The following is a 20,530-nucleotide window of genomic DNA, read 5'->3' as shown; positions in this document are numbered from 1 at the left end:
GAGAATGGCATGAACGCAGGAGGTGGAGCTTGCAGTGAGCCTAGATCACACCACTGAACTCTAGCCTGGGCAACAGTGCAAGACTCTGTCTCAAAAAAAAAAAAAAACCTAATAATAAAATAAGGATTACAGGTATTAACCACTGCACCTAGTCCATTCCTATTTTTTAATGGTTACTCTGGTATTAAAATATACATGCTACATTTTTACAGTAAAGTAAAATATTTTAATACTTTAAGTATCACAAGACCTTAATGCATTCATCATTCTTTTACTATTTTCTCTGTTTTCCAGATTATGTAATTTCCATTGATCTATCTTCAAGTTTACTCACTCTTTCTTTTGTCATCTTCCTCCTGCTTTTAAGCCCACTCAGGAAATTTTAATTGCAGATATTATACTTTTTTAGTTTGAAATTTTCCATTTAGTTCTTTTTAGTACTTCGTGTTTCTCAGCATGGAATTTCTATCTTTCCACTTGTTTCGATTATGTTCATTTTTACCTCATAAAGTGTAGTGATGATAGGTACTTTAAAGATTTGTCTGATAATCTGAACATCCGGATCGTATCAGGTTTGCAGCTATTAATTTTTTCTCCTAAAGAATTGGACGTATTTTCCTGAATCTTCATTGTTGTTTAATTTTGGATTGTATCCTAAATTTTCTAAATATTATCTTGTGAGACACTGGGTTCTGTTAAAATTCCCTAGATAGACTTGAGAACAAATAGAAAACCTTAACAAATCTGTCACAAAAAAAGAGATTGAATTAGTAACCAAAAACCTCCTAAAAAAGAAAAACCCAGGACCAGAAGGTTTCACTGATGAGTTCTATAAAACATTCTTTGAAAAAGAATTAACACCAGTGATTTTCAAACTCTTCCAAAAATAGAAGAGGAAGGAATACTTCCTAACTCTTTCTAGGAGGCCAGCATTACCCTAGTATCCAAGGCAGGTAAGTGTGTCACAAGAAAAGAAAACTATAGACCAATATCCCTTATGAAAGAACATGCCTTTTTTGCTCATCTGTGAGGTTTTTTTTTTTGCCTAGCATGAAACCTGGTTGACAATAGATACTCAGCAAATGGCAAGAAGTGGATGCAAAGAAGGGTGGATGGATGGATAATTGAGTGGATGAGTAGGTGGGTGGATGGATGGATGGATGGATGGATAGATGAATAGATTATTTAGCCCTAAGAATTATCTGGGAGATAAAGAAGTGAGTACCAATACTTCATTCTGAATGATCAACAGCTCACTGAATGCTCCTTCCTTTCAACCATCCTCATGAAGACCTTTTAAACTTAGGTAGTGGCCCAGGGTCTCAAAAAACATGAACTCAAATGAATTTTAATGACCTTGGCAATGGAGCTGAATTTCTAACTTTCATTGATGGCCAAAGCCAAAAAAATCTTGGGCCCAACTTGGATTGGCACCATGTCCAATGGTAACCACAAACAAGGTTTATTCATGTTTAAAAGAAAGATGCTGGGTCCCTATCTGACACCATATACAAAAATCAACTCAAAATGCACCAAAGACCTAAATGTAAGTACTAAAACTATAAAACTTTCAGAAGACAAATGGGGGTACAACTTCATGACCTGGACTAAGTAATAATTTCTTAGATATAACATCAAAGGCACAAGTAACAAAAGAAAAAGTAGATAAATTGACTTTACCCAATTTAAAAACTTTTGTGTTTCAAAGGACACTATTGAGTGAAAAGACAAATAAGAGACAAAGGACACTACTGAGAGAGTGAAAATACAAACCAACAAATAAGAGAAAATATTTGCAACGTATGTATCTGATAAGGGTTTATTATCCAGAATATGTAAAGAACTGAACCTAGAGGACATTATTCTAAGTGAAAAAGCTAGGCATAGAAACAAAAATACTGTGTGATTTCACTTATATATCGAATCTAAAGGAAACGTTTTTAAGAAACCCAGAAAATTCACCTACATTTAAACAGAAAATAGAACTGTGGCTACCGTGTGTGTGTTTGTGTGTGTGTGTGTGTGTGTGTGTGTGTGTGTGTGTGTGTGTATGGGAAATGGAGAGACATAGGTCAAGGGTGCAAAGTTATAGTTATGTAGAATGACTAAGTCTAGAGATGTGATGTACAGCATAGTGATCATAGTTAATAATATTGTACTGTACACTGGACATTTGCTAAAAGACAAAATTTTAGGTATTTTACGACAGAAAAATGTAACTATGTGAAATAATGGATGTGTTAATTTGCTTGACTCTAGTAATCATTTTACTGTGTATTATGCATATCAAAACATCACACTGCATACCTTACATATATACAATAAAAATAAATTAACAAATAAACCATAAACCAAACAACCCAATTTGAAAGTAAGCAAATAACTCGAATAAACATTTCTTAAAAAAGATATAGAGATGACCAATTAGCACATGAAAGATACTTGCCATCATTAGCTATTAGGAAACATCAAAACCACAATGAAATACCACTTCACATTCATTAGGATGGTGAGAATAAAAAAATACAGACAATAACAAATGTCAAAGATACAGAGAAACTGGAACCCTCACACATTGTGGGTGGGAATGTAAAACAGCACAGCTGCTTTGGAAAACAGTTTGGCAGTTCTTCAAAATGTTAAATATGGAGTTACCATATGACCCAGCTGTTCTACTTCTAGGTATATACCCCAGAGAATGGGAAACAGGTGTTTAAATAAAAACTTCGACACTAATTTTCTTAACAGCACTATTCACAGCAATCAAACATGGAAACAACCCAAATGTCTTTCATCAGTTGAATGGGTACACAATATATGGGATATTCATTTAATAGAAATAAAACCATAAAAAGGAATGAAGTACAAATATATGTTTATTCATGTTGTATTTATCCATGTGACAAGGATAAATTGCAAAACACTGCTAAGTGAAAGAAGTCACACACAAAAGATCACATATTGTACAATCCATTTATATGAAATATCTGGAATAGGTAAACCTATATATAGAGAAAACAGATTGATGACTTCCGGGGATGGGGAGGAGTGGCGAATAGGAGTGGCTGCTTAGTGGGTACAGGTTTTCCTTTTGTGGTGATGAAAATGTTTTGAAACTCAATTGATGTGATGGTGGCACACATTTTGAATGTACCTAATGCCACTGAAGAGCATACTTTAAAATTGTTTCTTTTGTGTTATGTGAATTTTACCTCAAATAATACCCAAGCAACTCATAATCCCAGTGTAATCATGAGACAAATGTCAGACAAATTTCAATCGATAGGGACATTCTGCAAACATTCTACAAAATACCCAACCAGTATTCCTCAAAACCATGGTCATATAAAACAAGAAAGCATGAAATAAGCTGTCACAGTCGAGACTAAATACATTGTGCTGTGGTAGATGGAATCCTGGAACAAAGAAAGACAAGTAAAAACCAAGGAAATCCAAATAAACTATGAATTTTAGTTAAAAACAATGTGTCAATATTGATTTATTAATTGTAACGAATGTACTAGACTAGTGTAAGATGTTAATAATAAGGGAAATTGGGTGTGGGTTATAGGAGAATACTATGTTGTAAAAAGTAAAGTCTGTTAAAAAAATTATCTCTTCAGTGTTGTTCTTTTTGTTTTGATGGACAAACTGATTTGACTCAGACTCCAACTTCTGACTAACCTCTTGTGGCTGGTAGATCAGTGTCCATTTCGATTCCAAAGCCCTTGCTGTGCTTCGTAAGCACCGTGTGTGTGTGCCACTCATGGTATCATCTGGACGTTCTCGGGCTGGGGTTTAGATTGCAACTCAGTTTTCAAAGCCCTTGCTAAATGCTTCTTCAAGTCTATTCCATGCATGTGCATCTCAAGGGTGAGCCTGGGACTTAGGAATGTCCATTCACAGAATTGGGGGATGCCTGTCTTCAGCTCTCATCTGGTGAGGCTGAGAGGTGAAGCCAGCTGGACTTCCTGGGTTAAGTGGGGACTTGGAGAACTTTTCTGTCTAGTTAAAGGTTTGTAAACACACCAATCAGCACTCTGTAAAAACGGACCAATCAGCACTCTGTAAAATGGACCAATCAGCTCTGTAAAATGGACCAGCTAGCAGGACGTGGGCGGGGCCAAATAAGGGCACCTGAGCCAGCAGTGGCGACCAACTGGGGTCACCTTCCACGCTGTGGAAACTTTGTTCTTTCGCTCTTCACAATAAATCTTGCTGCTGCTCACCCTTTGGGTCCGCACTACCTTTATGAGCTGTAACACTCACCACAGGGGTTTGCAGCTTCATTCCTGAAGTTAGCAAGACCACGAACCCACTGAGAGGAAAAACAACTCCGGACGTGCCACCTGTAAGCGCTGTAACACTCACTGTGAAGGTCTGTGGCTTCACTCCTGAAGTCAGCGAGACCACGAACCCACTGGAAGGAAGAAACTGGGACACATCTGAACATCTGAAGGAACAAACTCTGGACACACCGTCTTTAAGAACTGTGACACTCACCGTGAGAGTCTGCAGCTTCGTTCTTGAAGTCAGCGAGACCAAGAACCCACCAGAAGGAATAAATTCTGGACACATTTTGGTGACCACGAAGGGACAATCACCAAGCAGTGAGTACCATCGGACCCCTTTCGCTTGCTATTCTGTCCTATTTTTCCTTAGAATTCGGTGGCTAAATACCGGGCACCTGTCAGCCAGTTAAAAGTGACTAGCATGGTCGCTGGACTAAAGACACGGGTGTCAGGCTTTCTGGGAAAGGGCTCTCTAACAACCCCCGACTCTTTGGAGCTGGGAGCATTGGTTTACCTGGAACCAGCTTCTGCTTTTCCTGTACTTCTAGGCTGAGGTGAGGGTCAACAGAGAGGAAAGCCATTCAGCTCCGGGGTCCTGACAAGTTGGTTGACCCTGTGGCCATGAGCAGAAGTCTTAAAGTCATGTCATCCAAGTGAGACTCGCCTGTCTATCCTATCTATCCTGACCCTTGCCTTCTGGGTCCTAATGCTTGTCAGACAAACTTCTTCTTGCCTCTCTTCTCCGAGGCTAACCCTGCTTCTAAAAACCACTGCCTGTCTCTGGTGCTTTTCTAGTTTCTCCTATAAGAATGATTTCTAGTATAAACTTCAGGACTCTGTTACCTTCTTTAGGCACCAGGTCTCGCCATCAGAAAGACATAATTTTTGCCCAAAGGCCCATTGCGGCGGGGGTACTATCTGGAATTTTAGGATCCCTCCTTAGACCGGCAGGCCTAACAAAAGTTATTCCTGAAGCTGGGATATGGGGAGCTTCAGAAATGGTATCTTTCCTATTCAAATAAGTGAGGACAAAAGGCATCACTCTTCCAACTCTGGAGATCCCTTCCCTCCCTCAGAGTATGGCCCTCCACTTCATTTTTGAGGCGTAACGTCTTTATAGGATAGTGGCAAGGTCCCAATACTAACAGGAGAATGCTTAGAACTCTTAACAGGTTTTCGAGAATGCGTCAGTAAGGGCCACTAAGTCCGACCTTCTTCGGTCCTCCTGTGGTCTAGGAGGAAAACTAGTGTTTCTGCTGCTGCATCAGTAAGTCCAACTATTCTGATCAGCAGGGTCCAGGGACAATTGCTGGTTCTCAGGCAAGAGGTGTTTCTGCTGCTGTGTCGGTGAGTGCAACTATTCTGATCAGCAGGGTCCAGGGAGCATTGCGGGTTCTTGGGCAAGAGGTGTTTCTGCTGCTGTGTCCGTGAGCGCAACTATTCCGCTCAGCAGCATACAGGGACTCTTGCGGGTTCCTGGGCAGGGGGGAAACAAACAAACCAAAACCATGGTCAGTTTCGTCTTCCAGACGGGAAACAGTCATCAGCAGGCTGACCCTCAAAATACATCCTAAGCCATTGGGACCAATTTGACCCACAAACCCTGAAAAAGAGGTGGCTCATTTTTTTCTGCACTACGGCCTGGCCCCAATATTCTCTCTCTGATGGGGAAAAATGGCCACTTGAGGGAAGTACAAATTACAATACTATCCTGCAGCTTGACCTTTTCTGTAAGAGGGACAGCAAATGGAGGGAAATACCTTGTGTCCAAGCTTTCTTTTCATTGAAGGAGAATACACAACTATGCAAAGCTTGGAATTTACATCCCACAGGAGGACCTCTCAGCTTATCCCCATAGCCTAGCCTCCCTATAGCCCCCCTTCCTATTAATAAGTCTCCTCCAATCTCCCCCACCCGGAAGGAAACAAGCAAAGAAATCTCCAAGGGACCACAAAAACCCCTGGGCTATTGGTTATGTCCCCTTCAAGCTGTAGAGGGAGTGGAATTTGGCCCAACCTGGGTACATGTCCCCTTCTCCCTCTCTGATTTAAAGTAGATCAAGGTAGACATGGGGAAGTTTTCAGATGATACTGATAGGTACATAGATGTCCTACAGGGTCTAGGGCAAGCCTTCAATCTCACTTGGAGAGATGTCATGCTATTGTTAGATCAAACCCTGGTATTTAATGAAAAGAATGTGGCTTTAGCTGCGACCCGAGAGTTTGGAGATACCTGGTATCTTAGTCAAGTAAATGATAGAATGACAGCCAAAGAAAGGGACAAATTCCCTACTGGTCAGCAAGCTGTCCCCAGTATGGTCCCTACTGGGACCTCAACTCAGATCATGGGGACTGGAGTCATAAACTTCTGTTGACCTGTGTTCTAGAAGGACTAAGGAGAATTAGGAAAAAGCCCATGAATTATTCGACGATGTCCACCATAACTCAGGGAAAGGAAAAAAATCCTTCTGCCTTCTTTGAGTGACTACGGGAGGCCTTAAGAAAATATACTCCCCTGTCATCCGACTCCTTCAAGGGTCAATTGATCCTAAAAGATAAGTTTATTACCCAATCAGCTGCAGATATCAGGAGAAAGTTCCAAAAGCAGGCCCTGGGCCCTGAACAAAATCTGGAGGCATTATTAAACCTGGCAACCTCAGTGTTCTATAATAGGGACCAAGAGGAACAGGTCCAAAAGGAAAAACGAGATCAGAGAAAGGCCACAGCCTTAGTCATGGCCCTCAGATAAATAAACCTTGGTGGTTTGGAGAGGACAGAAAATGGAGCAGGCCAATCACCTGGTGGGACTTGTTACCAGTGTGGTTTGCAAGGACACCTTAAAAAAGATTGTCTAACGAGAAACAAGCCGCCCCCTCATCCATGTTTGCTATGCCGAGACAATCACTGGAAGTCACACTGCCCCAGAGTGCAATGGTTCTCTGGGCCAGAAGCCACCAACCAGATGATCCAACAACAGGACTGAGGATGCCTGGGGCAAGCACCAGCTCATGTCATCGCCCTCACTGAGCCCTGGATACGTTTAACCGTTGAGGGCCAGGAAATTGACTTCCTCTTGGACACTGACGTGGCCTTCTCAGTGTTAATCTCCTGTCCTGGACGACTGTCCTCAAGGTCTGTTACCATCCGAGGAATCCTGGGACAGCCTGTAACCAGGTATTTCTCTCACCTCCTCAGTTGTAATTGGGAGACTTTGGTCTTTTCACATGCCTTTCTTGTTATGCCTGAAAGTCCCACACCCTTATTAGGGAGGGACATATTAGCCAAAGCTGGAGCTGTTATCTACATGAATATGGGGAACGAGTTACCGATTTGTTGTCCCTACTTGAGGAGAGAATCGACCCTGAAGTCTGGGCAATGGAAGGACAATTTGGAAGGGCAAAACATGCCCACCCAGTCCAAATCAGGCTAAAAGACCCCACCGCTTTTCCTTATCAAAGGCAATATCCCTTCTGGCCTGTAGCTTATAAAGGATTACAGGATATTGTTAAACATTTAAAAGCTCAAGGCTTGGTAAGGAAATGCGGCAGTCCCTGCAACACCCCCATTCTAACAGTACAAAAACCGAATAGTCAGTGGAGACAAGTGCAAGATCTTAGACTCACCAATGAGGCAGTAATTCCTCTCTATCCAGTTGTACCCAACCCCTATACCCTGCTCTCTCAAATACCAGAGGAAGCAGAATGGTTCACTGTTCTGGACCTCAAGGATGCCTTCTTCTGTATTCGCCTGCACTCTGACTCCTAGTTTCTCTTTGCCTTTGAGGATCCCATAGACCACATGTCCCAACTTACATGGACAGTCTTGTCCCAAGGATTTAGGGATAACCCTCATCTGTTTGGTCAGGCACTGGCCCAAGATCTAGGCCACTTCTCAAGTCCAGGCACTCTGGTCCTTCAGGATGTGGATGATTTACTTTTGGCTACCAGTTCAGAAGCCTCAGGCCAGCAGGCTACTCTAGATCTCTTGAACTTTCTAGCTAATCAAGGGTACAAGGTGTCTAGGTTGAAGGCCCAGCTTTGCCTACAGCAAGTCAAATATCTAGGTCTAATCTTAGCCAGGGGAATCAGGGCCCTCAGCAAGGAACAAATACAGCCTATGCTGGCTTATTCTCACCCTAAGACATTAAAACAGTTGTGAGCGTTCCTTGGAATCACCGGCTTTTGCCGACTATGGATCCCTGGATACAGCGAGATAGCCAGGACCCTCTATACTCTAATCAAGGAGACCCAGAGGGCAAATACTCATCTAGTAGAATGGGAACCAGGGGCAGAAACAGCCTTCAAAACCTTAAAGCAGGCCCTCGTACAAGCTCCAGTTTTAAGCCTTCCCATAGGACAAAACTTCTCTTTATATGTCACAGAGAGAGCAGGGATAGCTCTTGGAGTTCTTACTCAGACTTGTGGGACAACCCCACAACCAGTGGCATACCTAAGTAAGGAAACTGATGTAGTAGCAAAAGGCTGGCCTCACTGTTTATGGGTAGTTTTGGCGGTGGCCGCCTTAGTATCAGAGGCTATAAAAATAATACAAGGAAAGGATCTCACTGTCTGGACTACTCATGATGTAAATGGCATACTAGGTGCCAAAGGAAGTTTATGGCTATCAGACAACCACCTATTTAGATACCAGGCGCTACTCATTGAGGGACCAGTGCTTCAAATACATACATGTGCGGGCCTCAACCCTGCCACTTTTCTCCCAGAGGATGAGGAAACAATCAAGCATGAGTGCCAACAAATTATAGTCCAGACTTATGCCGCCCGAGATGATCTCTTAGAAGTCCCCTTAGCTAATCCTGACCTTAACCTATATACCAATGGAAGTTCATTTGTGGAGAGTGGGATATGAAGGGCAGGTTATGCCATAGTTAGTGATGTAACCTTACTTGAAAGTAAGCCTCTTCCCCCCGGGACCGGCGCCCAGTTAGCAGAACTAGTGGCACTTACCCCAGCCTTAGAACTGGGAAAGGGAAGAAGAATAAATGTGTATACAGATAGCAAGCATACTTATCTAATCCTACATGCCCACGCTGCAATATGGAAAGAAAGGGAGTTCCTAACCTCTGGGGGAACCCCCATTAAATACCACAAGGAAATTATGGAGTTATTGCACGCAGTGCAAAAACCCAAGGAGGTAGCAGTCTTAGACTGCCAAAGCCATCAGAAAGGTAAAGGAGAAAAGGCAGAAGCAAACCATCAGGCAGATGCTGAGGCCAAAATTGCTGCTAGGCAGAACCTCCCATTATAAAATACCTATGGAAGGACCCTTGGTATGGAACAACTCCCTCCAAGCAGTTAAGCACCAGTATTCCCCGACTGAAACAGAATGGGGACTTTCACAGGGGCATAGTTTTCTCCCCTCAGGGCAGTTAATGACAGAAAAAGGAAAGGCACTTATACCCGAAGCTAGCCAGTGGAAAATACTTAAAACCCCCCACCAGACTTTTCATGTGGGTATTGAAAACACTCATCAAATGGCCAAATCCCTATTTACAGGGCTAAGTCTCCTCCGGACCACCTGACAGGTAGTCAAAGCCCATAAGATGTGCCAAAGGAATAATCCCTTGGTCCATTGTAAGACCCCCTCTGGGGGTCCAAAGAATAGGGCACTGTCCTGGAGAGGACTGGCAGTTAGACTTCACCATATGCCTAAGTCAAAGGGATTTCAATACTTGTTGGTCTGTGTTGATACCTTTACAAATTGGATAGAAGCTTTCCCCTGCAAGATAGAGAAGGCTCAGGAATGGTTAAAGTCCTAATTCATGAAGTAATTCCTAGATTCGGGCTTCCCCAAAGTTTTCAGAGTGACAATGGTCCGGCTTTTAAAGCCACGATAACTCAGGGAATTTCCAGGTTGTTAGGGATAGAATATCACCTTCACTGCACCTGGAGGCCACAATCCTCAGGGAAGGTCGAGAAGGCAGATGATATACTCAAGAGGCACTTAAGGAAACTAACACAAGAAACTCATCTCCCATGGCCTACTCTTTTGCCCATGGCTTTGTTGAGAATCCGAAATTCTCCTTGCAAAATGGGGCTCAGTCCATATGAAATGCTGTATGGACGACCTTTTCTCATAAATGACCTCCCACTTGATCAGGAAATGGCCAACTTGGTCAAAGATATAACTTCTTTGGCAAAATATCTACGAAACCTTAAAAACCTATCTGAAGGATGTCACAGAGAAAAGGGAACAGAGTTGTTTCAACCAGGAGATCTAGTGTTGGTCAAATCTCTCCCCTCTGCCTCACCATCTATGGACTCTTTGTGGGAAGGGCCAGACTCGATAATCCTCTCTACCCCCACTGCAGTTAAGGTGGCAAGAGTGGAATCTTGGATTCACCACACCAAAGTTAAATTTTGGACACCCCCTGAAGAACCTGCACTACCATCAGCTCAGGAGTCCCAAGATCAGCCAGACCAGCCTCGATACACCTGTGAACCGTTGGAGGACTCGCATCTCCTATTTCAGAAGGAAACATCCCAGACTAAAAAGGCTCCTACTGCTGATCCTGAAGAAAAACCCCTTCCTCCTTAAAAAGATACATGAAAAGCTATGTAATCTTTATATTTAATGCTTCTCCTTGCCTCTTTAATGGAACCCTTTTACTATTTCATTATATTATTAAGCAGTATACTAACCATACTCTTTGCGTAGGACTATATACTGTGGCTCCTGCCGGGATGAAAATCCTAATCACATCAAAATCTATCCTTACTCTACAATCCCAAATAGACTCTTTGGCAGCAGTGACTTTCCAAAACCACCAAGGCCTAGACCTCCTCACTGCTGAGAAAGGAGGACTCTGCACCTTCTTAGCAGAAGAGTGTTGTTTTTACGCTAACCAGTCAGGGATAGTACCAGATGCCACCCAGCATTTACAGAAAAAGGCTTCTGAAATCAGATAACGCCTTTCAAACTCTTATACCAACCTCTGGGGTTGGGCAACATGGCTTCTCCCCTTTCTAGATCCCATGGCAACCATCTTGCTATTACTTGCCTTCAGGCCCTGCGTTTTCAACCTCCTTGTCAAATTTGTTTCCTCTAGGATCGAGGCCATCAAGCTACAGATGGTCTTACAAATGGAACTCCAAATGAGCTCAATTAACAACTTCTACCGAGGCCCCCTGGACCAACCCACTGGCCCTTTCACTGGCCTAAAGAATTCCCCTCTGGAGGACACTACAACTGTAGGGCCCCTTCTTCGCCCCTAAACAGCAGGAAGTAGACAGAGAGGTCATTGCCCAATTCTCAACAGCAGTTGGGGTGTCCTGTTTAGAGGGGGGATTGAGAGGTGAAGCCAGCTGGACTTCCTGGGTCGAGTGGGGACTTAGAGAATGGTTCTGTCTAGCTAAATGTTTGTAAATGCACCAATCAGCACTCTGTGTCTAGCTAAAGGTTTGTAAACACACCAATTAGCACTCTGTAAAAATGCACCAATCAGTGCTCTGTATCTAGTTAAAGGTTTGTAAATACACCAATCAGCACTCTGCAAAAACGCACCAATCAGGGCTCTGTGTCTAGCTAAAGGTTTGTAAACGCACCAATCAGCACTCTGTAAAAACAGACGAATCAGCACTTTGTAAAATGCACCAATCAGCACTCTGTAAAATGGACCAATTAGCAGGATGTGGGTAGAGCCTAATAAGGGAATAAAAGCTGGCCACCCAAGCCAGCAGCGGCAACCTGCTCTGGTCCTCTTCCAGGCTGTGGAGGCTTTGTTCTGTCACTCTTCACAATAAATCTTGCTGCTGCTCACTCTTTGCGTCTGCACTACCTTTATGAGCTGTAACACCATGAGCGTCTGTGGCTTCATTCCTGAAGTCAGCAAGACCACAAACCCATTGGAAGGAAGAAGCTCTGGACACATCTGAACATCTAAAGGAACAAACTCCGGACACTGTAACACTCACTGCAAGGGTCTGTGGCTTCATTCTTGAAGTCAAGGAGACCAAGAACCGACTGGAAGGAATAAATTCCGGACACAAGGTGATGCCCCCTTAGCACACTCCATTTCCTGGGGCCCCCTTTTTGTGGTTTCTGTCACCAGAGAGACAGGTTTTCTCCTCGGGTTTTATGTGCCCATGCGGTGGAGGCAGAAACAGTATTGCTTTGCAACTGAGGCTGACCTTGGGGCAGAGATAGAAAAGAAAAATGAGAAAAAAAGAAAAAAGAAAGACAAGAAGGGGAATCCTCCTGCACTCTCAGGCTCCCAGGGACCCTTTTTCTGGCTTTCTGGCTTGAGGGAGTAGGTTGCAGGCGGAGTTTTTGCTGTGCATGCCTTCTGTGTAGTTCTAAGCCTTTGGCTCGTTCTTGGATCAAAGCCAGGAGATAAAAAAGGAAAAAATGAGTAAACTCAATACTATATTGGTCATTCCTCAAGTTTCAACTTCTTTCCTCAAATTTCTCTTGTTTACTCTTTGAAGTTCACCGGTAGTTACTTTTCATATACTGTCCAGATGTTTTAGCTGTAATCACGGCAAGATGTAGGCTATCAGGGGCTTCCTCCATTTGAGCTGGCACCTGGAGTTCGAGTTATGGTCTTGAATCAGCCTTCAACCCATCCACACTTTCCAGTACACAATGATTCCCCTAGTTCCTTCCTCTCCAGTTTAACCTTCCAACATGATCAACCCGTCCGTTAACTTCTAGGCACTCGACTTACCTGCTCAGTTTCCTGGACTTGGCTGCCTTCTTCCTCCTGGGATGGTGGTTCTTCAGAAGCATTCCCCAGATAACAAACCTCTCTTGGCTTGTTCCTAGGACCACTCACACCTGTGAAAGGGTACAGTGATGCCTGCAAGTAGGCACTGCCCTGCTCCATGGATGCCACTATCTCCTGGTCCTGGCTAGGTCCAGCTTTACAGCACTTTCCTGAACCTTTTTTGTATCCCAGCTGTGCCCAGCTTGAGTCATACTGAGTGGTCATCAAAGACAAGACAAGACAGGGTCAGAGCTGGGGGAACTAACTCAGATATAGAGTGGCCATGGGGTAGAAGACGAACAGGCAAATCTTGATTTTGGTGGCAGTGTAGGGGACAGGGGTTCCCATGGGCAGGCTCTCCCTGGCAGCTTCCTATTGTCCTATTGTGTATAGGGAAGAGGGAGAGGACTGACAGGGGACCTAGAATCAGCCTCCATGTAATTTCATTTTAATAATCTCTGTGGTGACAAAAGTTCTTCTTTTGAAGAAATATTTGATTTGTCAAAATAGTCAAAAGTCATCTAGAATGAAGCCAATTCTGATCAATGAGATGAGTTATCAAGTTGGTGATGCTAACATTGATCCCAAATGGAGTGAGAGTGCAAAGGAAAATGGACTTGTGTAGCCTATAACTTACTTTAGAAGACAGTTCAAAAAGAAGATTCAAATATATCTTGAGAAATGCCAGTATTGCCTTCCAAAGTAACTCCTGTGGATGAGACAGCACTCACACTGTCCTTGTCTGTATTAGCTTCCAACGTGATAAGCCAGTCCATTAACTTCTAGGCACATTTTCCTGGACTTGCTAGAATGTCTCCTTCTGTCAAGGCATCTTTTCAAACTGATTACCCAATATAGAAGGAGTATCAGTTAGGAAATGGGTTTGACTGCAAGTAACAAATCTCTGAAAAACAGTGTCTTAAACCAATTAAAGGTTTATTTTTCTTCACTTAACTGATCGTCCCCAGCTGTAAAGGTTATTGGAAAATGTTTTTTAGCTGTGTCTCATTGCCTCTCATCCCAAACAAATTGAGATTTTTTTCTCTGGGTGTTTTTTTTGTTTTGTTTTGTTTTGTTTCTTTTTTTTTTTTTTTTTTTTTTGGTAAGAAAGAAGGGGAGAATGGACATTGGGTTGATGGAGTACTGGAATCTCTATCAAGCAAATCTCTGGTAAATAAAAATTGAATCTAAGTCTCCAGATCTGTTGGAATCACAGAGGGAAAGATTGGTTAATGCTCTAAAATCAAAGTTGTCAACAGAAAATGATGGGATGCTGGAATGTTTCTGCTGTTTTACTAACGGCTCTTTCTTGGCCCCGGTTACCATTGAACATGGTGCCAATTCAAGTTGGGCCCAAGATTATTTTGGCTTTGGCCATCAGTGAAAATTAGAAATTCAGCTCCATTGCCAAGTCATTAAAATTCATTTGAGTTCATGTTTTTTGAGACCCTGGGCCACTACCTAAGTTTAAAAGGTCCTCATGAGGATGGTTGAAAGGAAGGAACATTCAGTGAGCTGTTGATTATTCAGAATGAAGTATTGATACTCACTTCTTTATCTCCCAGATAATTCTTAGGGTTAAATAATCTATTCATCCATCCATCCATCCATCCATCCACCCACCTACTCATCCACTCAATTATCCATCCATCCACCCTTCTTTGCATCCACTTCTTGCCATTTGTTGAGTATCTACTGTCAACCAGGTTTCACTCTAGGCAAGAAAAAAAAAAAAAAAAAAAAAAACCTCACAGATGAATAAAAAAGGCACGTTCTTTATTTCTGAGGACCGCAAAGTATATGACACCAGAAAATAACTTTGCCTGGCACACAGGGTTTGAATATACAATTTGTGTGCAGGTGCCTTAACCTCTCTCTTCCATAACTCAGGGAGAATGATTTAGGTCACATCTGCTCCTCCACTCTCTTTTGTTTATTTGTTTATATATAGAGAAAAAGAGAAATACAGAGGGAGAGAAACAGCCTTTCTCTATCATATAAAACCTCTAAATCTTAAAATCCAAGCCGAGGCTGGTGCTTTCTCACTGCACTGAAAATGACCAGAGTGACAGAAAACACTCGGTCTCAAAATCCCTTCCTGTTTTGCACCAAGTTTGGACTTTATTTTTGTTTCACATTTTCCTTTGTTTTTTCCCCAGTTTCTCTGTTGTTTTCTCAGGAAGGAGAAATCTCCTTCCCTTTGCAGCCCAGCACAGTAGAATTTGTACCCAAACATCCTCATTGGATGGACAAAGCATTCCACCGGGACATAATGGAACTTGTTGAATGCCTGTGAGAGGTGAGAGAGCGTATGTGAGATGAACAGAGCTCCCTAGAGGCCTGGATGAAGCTTGCAGTAACTTCTGTTGATGTATGGATGCTGTTTTTTTGTTTTTTTGTTTTTGTTTTTTTTGAGAGGAACTTGCATTTCTGGTTTTTTTTCTTCTTTCTTCCTTTTATGAGTTTAAAAGGTAACTTTAGACCCACATGGGTGAAATTCTATAGTAATCTGAGAACAAAATGATGACAAATGGCATTAAAATTGTACCTACCTTCTGTCTGGAAAACAATTTTCTGGTTTATTATTGATTTTTTTTCTGTATTTTCCATACCTCTAATCATTGGCACTGCTCAGGCTGAAGAAATGAGTCTTCTGGGGCTCAGGAAGACCCAGGACAGTCTATAAGCTGGAAGCCAACTCTGCCTACGAGACATTAGCAGGAGAAGCAGAGAAATGGTTTGGGGGGATTTATAATGAAAGCTGGTGTTTTAAGCACTTTAGTGTGGGCCAGACACCATTTTAAGAGTTTTGTAAATGTGAACTGTTTACTCCTCACAACGCTGTGAGATAATTTTTATTATTGTTCAGGTTTTATAGGCAAGAAAACTGAGGTACAGAGAGGCGGGAAATATGCCCACATCACACTGCTATGAGGGCACTGTGGCTCCAGAAACTTCATCTTGAATCACAATATCATAACGAAGACATTAGAGGGAAAGAGAGAAAGGGTAAGTACTCATATGCCTGAAACTCTGAAATCTTCAAGCTGTTTCATTTGGTACATTAATTCAACATATATTTATTGAGCAGCTACAAAGTTCCAGGTACTGTGCAATTTAAACATAATGTATTTATAGGGACTCTGAGGCCTGGGAAGGTCAACACATCAGGAACTGCCTGCCATTGAAAAGAAAGTTTGTTACTCACAGTTCCAGAGGAGGGGCCACGCCATGCCACGGGGGTGGAGGGTGGAGGCACAGTGAAGCACCGGGTCCATCTGGAGGCAGGAGGAGAGGGTAAGCCCAGGGCAGGAGCCTGCACAGCAGCTTCTGCAGGAAGGTGAGGCAAGGCAGGGTGCACAGGCTCAGTACCGTCTTGGTCTGAATAATTTCCGTAGCTCTGGGGCAGAAGAGCTCCCCCCAGTTGTCTGGAACCTGGCCCCAGGGTGACTGGTGCAGGCGGATAGTGGCCCATGTGTGAGATCCCAATAATGGAGGTGGTTGAGGTGTGGGCTCTCTGGATTGGTTGGTTTGTATATGAAAAGCACACTCCTGGGTGAGCTGTTCGCTATCTCTAGAACTGGCTAATCCTGGAAGAGGCAGTCCCTCCAGGATCAGCAGGGCTGCAGATGATAAAGCCTGAAATACAGAAAATGAAAAGTATGCTTAATACCCTATGTTCTAAATGGTAGAAGACAGCAGGGAGCAAGGTGAGTAACAGGAAAGAGAGTGTGTGTGTGTGTGTGTGTGTGTGTGTGTGTGTGTGTGTGTAGACCAAGCAAATCACTGGAAAACATATGTCATTGTAAATCTAATTGTTAGTCTATTTCATTATTAATTTATTATATGGTGACATTTGAACAAATGACTTATCTGTAGTAATCTTGCAACAACCCAGTAGGTGTGGAATGTGGAGTCTAATACTACACTCAGAAACCCTGGATACCAGAGAAACCACCTGGAGCCTCATTTACCTGAGAACCTGCCGAGCTAGACCTCCTGGGAGCTTGGTGAGGAGACTTTGGGTTGTGAGCAGCGATCCAGGACACTGGACTCTTAAAGAAGGAGGTGAAAGTTGCTTCTCACCTATGTGGGGAATGTCTGGACAATGACAGCCCTCATCCTGAGGAGGGAAAGAACCTCACCGTTGGTGGTCTCAGTTCTGATCGGTGTATCATGGCAGCAGGACCCCCAGGAAGTAGGGCTCTGACATCAAGTGACAGGCAGGGGGACAGTATGTGGACCATCTGGGTGAAGACAGGGCTTCCATGAGCTGAGGGATCAGGAAACTTCCTGAGATGAGCATGGGAGAGGAGGGGAGAGGCAAGGTGTTCAAGAAGGAAAAGTGAAGGAAAAATAATGGTCCAGGCTTGGAAAATTGTCCCCAATTTCCTCAGAAAAAGGGATGTCATCTGGAGAAGCATGTGCCCTTTTGGAAGTCAGAAAAGATAGTTGTGACCCTGGCAGGGAGAGAGCTTGCCACAGCCTTGTCAAAGAGTCAGTTATTGTGGGTGATATGGTTTGGCTCTGTGTCTCCACCCAAACCTCATGTTGAATTATAATCCCCAGTGTTGGAGGAGGAGCCTGGTGGGAGGTGATTGGATCATGGGAGTAGTTTTTTTTTTTTTTTTTTTTGAGACAGAGTCTCGCTCTGTTGCCCAGGCTGGAGTGCAGTGGTGCAATCTCGGCTCACTGCAAACTCCGCCTCCTGGATTCATGCCATTCTCCTGCCTCAGCCTCCTGAGTAGCGGGACTACAGACACCTGCCACCATGCCCAGGTTATTTTTGGTATTTTTAGTAGAGATGGGGTTTCATCGTGTGAGCCAGGATGGTCTCGATCTCCTGACCTCGTGATCTGCCCGCCTCGCCCTCCCAAAGTGCTGGGATTACAGGCGTGAGCCACCGCGCCCAGCCTCATGGGGGTAGTTTTTAATGGTTTAGCATCATCCCCCTAGAGCTGTCTCGTGATAGAATCCTCATGAGATCTGGTTGTTTGAAAGTATGTAGCACCTCCCTCTTCTCCCTCTCTCTCCTCCTCCGCCATATGAAGATGTGCCTGGTTCCCCTTCACCTTCTGCTATGATTGTAAGTTTCCTGAGGCCCTGCCCGCCATTCTTCCTGTACACTCCGTGGAACTGTGAGTCAATTAAACCTCTTTTTTCATAAATTACCTGGTCTCAGGTAGGTCCCTAGAGCAATAATGCAAGAACGGACTAATACCGTGAAGCATGGGAAACACCTCCAGGTGTGCATAAGAGCTACATGGTGGTATAATGGATTGCAACACAGACAACAGTTGCAGACAAAAGCCCTAGTACATTTTCTGTGTCCCTGAAAAAGTTTAGCCACTTAAATCAGTTTTGGTAACCACACCAAAACTTAGTGGCTAAATCTCGTGATTTGGTGGATTGACTAGGAGTTTCTTCTGTTTTAAGTTGCTGGGGCACTGGGATAAGTTGAAATCCCAAATGGTCTCAATCACACGCTGGCAGTTGTTACTGCCCATAAGCTGGGAGCTCAGCTGGGACTGTCAGCTGGTGGTTTTAGTTCTCCACATGAGCTTTTCCCTGTGGCTTCTTGGGCTTCCTCACAGCATGGTGGCTGGGTTCTTGGGCTTCCTCACAGCATGGCGGCTGGGTTCTTGGGCTTCCTCACAGCATGGCGGCTGGGTTCTTGGGCTTCCTCACAGCATGGCGGCTGGGTTCTTGGGCTTCCTCACAGCATGGCGGCTGGGTTCTTGGGCTTCCTCACAGCATGGTGGCTGGGTTCTTGGGCTTCCTCACAGCGTGGCGGCTGGGTTCTTGGGCTTCCTCACAGCATGGCGGCTGGGTTCTTGGGCTTCCTCACAGCATGGTCGCTGGGTTCCTAGAAAGAGCATTTCAAAAGGCAGAAGTAGGCGCTGCACATCTCTTAAGTCTCAATCTTGGAAATTACATAGTATCACTTCTGTGCTAACCTTTTGGTTAAATAGGCCACTGGGCCAGTCCAGATTGAAGAGGAAGGAAAAGAAACTTTAGCTCTTGATGAGAGACTGGTGAGGTCACAGTGCACCAGAGCACTTGAAAGCCTGTGACCTTTACCTGCTCAGCAGAGCACAGGTATTGCATTCACAGATATTTGCCAGCCTTGAAGGAGTAGCTGCTGGCAACACACAGGGCATTTCAGGCTTGCAGGACCTTGGCCTTACACGCTCCTAGAAAACTAAAGGCTTCCTTTTATGGGGACAGTACGGGTGATTCATTGATTTTTGCTTTAATGGTGAAAGCAACCAACAACCACTTCAGCCCTACTCTGTAATTTACAAACTTCAATGAACCTAATGTTGTTTTTTGAATGGAACAGGTTAACAGGTTTAGCTACTGTTCAGAGAGGTGGGGAGTGTGTGTGTGTGTGTGTGTGTGTGTGTGTGTGTGTGTGTGTGTGTCTGCGTGTGTATGCAATCCTGCATGGTGCATGGTGCAGAGAGGCCTATTCCAGGTTGCAGGCACCTCTGCCAAATGCACACACTGACCCAGCTGTGTGAAGGCCGTCTCAAGGCTGCTTCAACACTTGGGAGTGTTACTGAGAATGCAGTCCAGATTGCTGAGGAGGCAAAACGGAGACCACAGGCACAAATGTCCTAAGGAATCCCACTACGGGAGGGCCCCTCAGGACCTCACACGGGGCCTGCTCACCCTTGTTTTAGTTACAAGTGTGGCTATTCCGTTTCCCACCCATGATGGGTTAGAAACAGCAGGTGAAGTGGGATCGGTGGCAGGAGATGCAGTCCGAGCGCGTGTGTGCAAGGCCATCACGATGCTTCCTGTTGGTGGCTCAGAGCTGTGTTCCACCCTCCCACCCCCGAGCCAGCCACAGGCATGAGAAATCTGTTCTCTCTCCTGAAAGGGACGCCCTGCAGCAGTCAGGATTAAGGCCTGTGACTGAATGACCTCAGAACACAGTTCGACTTGTTCTTTGGGCAGGTTTTTTTAAATTAGAAATTTTAAAAATAATACTGTTCAGAGTGAGTAGTTTTAATGATTTGGGATGAATTTTATTCAGGAACAATCTTGTCTTTAACCAAAAAGCGAAGTTTCCACCTGATGCAGTTTGGATATCTGTCGCCTCCAAATCTCATGTGGAAATGTGGTCCCTGGGGTTGGCGGTGGGGCCTGGTGAGAGGTGTCTGTGTCCCGGGAGGATCCTTAGTGAGCGGCTTGGTGCCATCCCCGAGGTAATGAGTGAGGTCTCACTCTAGCAGTTACCTGGAGATCTGATACTTTTAAAGAGGCTGGCATCTGTGTTGCTCTCTCTCGCCACGTGACATGCCCAGTCTCCCTCTGCCTTCCGCTAGGAGGTAAAGCTCCCTGACGCCTCCCCAGAAGCAGAGGCCAGAGCCATGCTTGTACAGCCTGCAGAACCGTGAGCCAAATAAGCCTCTTTTATTATAAATAACCCAGTCTCAGGTATTCGGTTACAACCATGCAAAACAGACTAACGCACCCCCCATGTGCTGTAGTGACCTAATTCCTAC

At 44.1% G+C, this 20,530-nt stretch overlaps 2 long non-coding RNA genes across 2 annotated transcripts; one reads left to right on the top strand and one right to left on the bottom strand.

Annotated features, from left to right (window-relative positions):
• Window positions 1-2,993: 2,993 nt before the first annotated feature.
• LOC139363519 (uncharacterized) lies at window positions 2,994-14,111 on the bottom strand. Its single transcript, XR_011624125.1, has 3 exons — window positions 12,978-14,111; window positions 12,226-12,441; window positions 2,994-5,768 (listed from the first exon to the last, which is right to left on the bottom strand). It is a non-coding gene; the product is annotated as an uncharacterized lncRNA (long non-coding RNA).
• An 863-nt stretch (window positions 14,112-14,974) lies between these two features.
• On the top strand, window positions 14,975-17,866 carry LOC105487327 (uncharacterized). The gene is made up of 3 exons (XR_011624124.1): window positions 14,975-15,315; window positions 15,886-16,025; window positions 16,915-17,866. It is a non-coding gene; the product is annotated as an uncharacterized lncRNA (long non-coding RNA).
• Window positions 17,867-20,530: the final 2,664 nt, after the last annotated feature.

This window comes from Macaca nemestrina, chromosome 5, assembly GCF_043159975.1.
Source record: "Macaca nemestrina isolate mMacNem1 chromosome 5, mMacNem.hap1, whole genome shotgun sequence".
In the NCBI taxonomy this organism is placed as follows: domain Eukaryota; kingdom Metazoa; phylum Chordata; class Mammalia; order Primates; family Cercopithecidae; genus Macaca; species Macaca nemestrina.
Note: the sequence above shows the minus strand (reverse complement) of the source record. Positions and strands in the feature narration are given on the sequence as shown.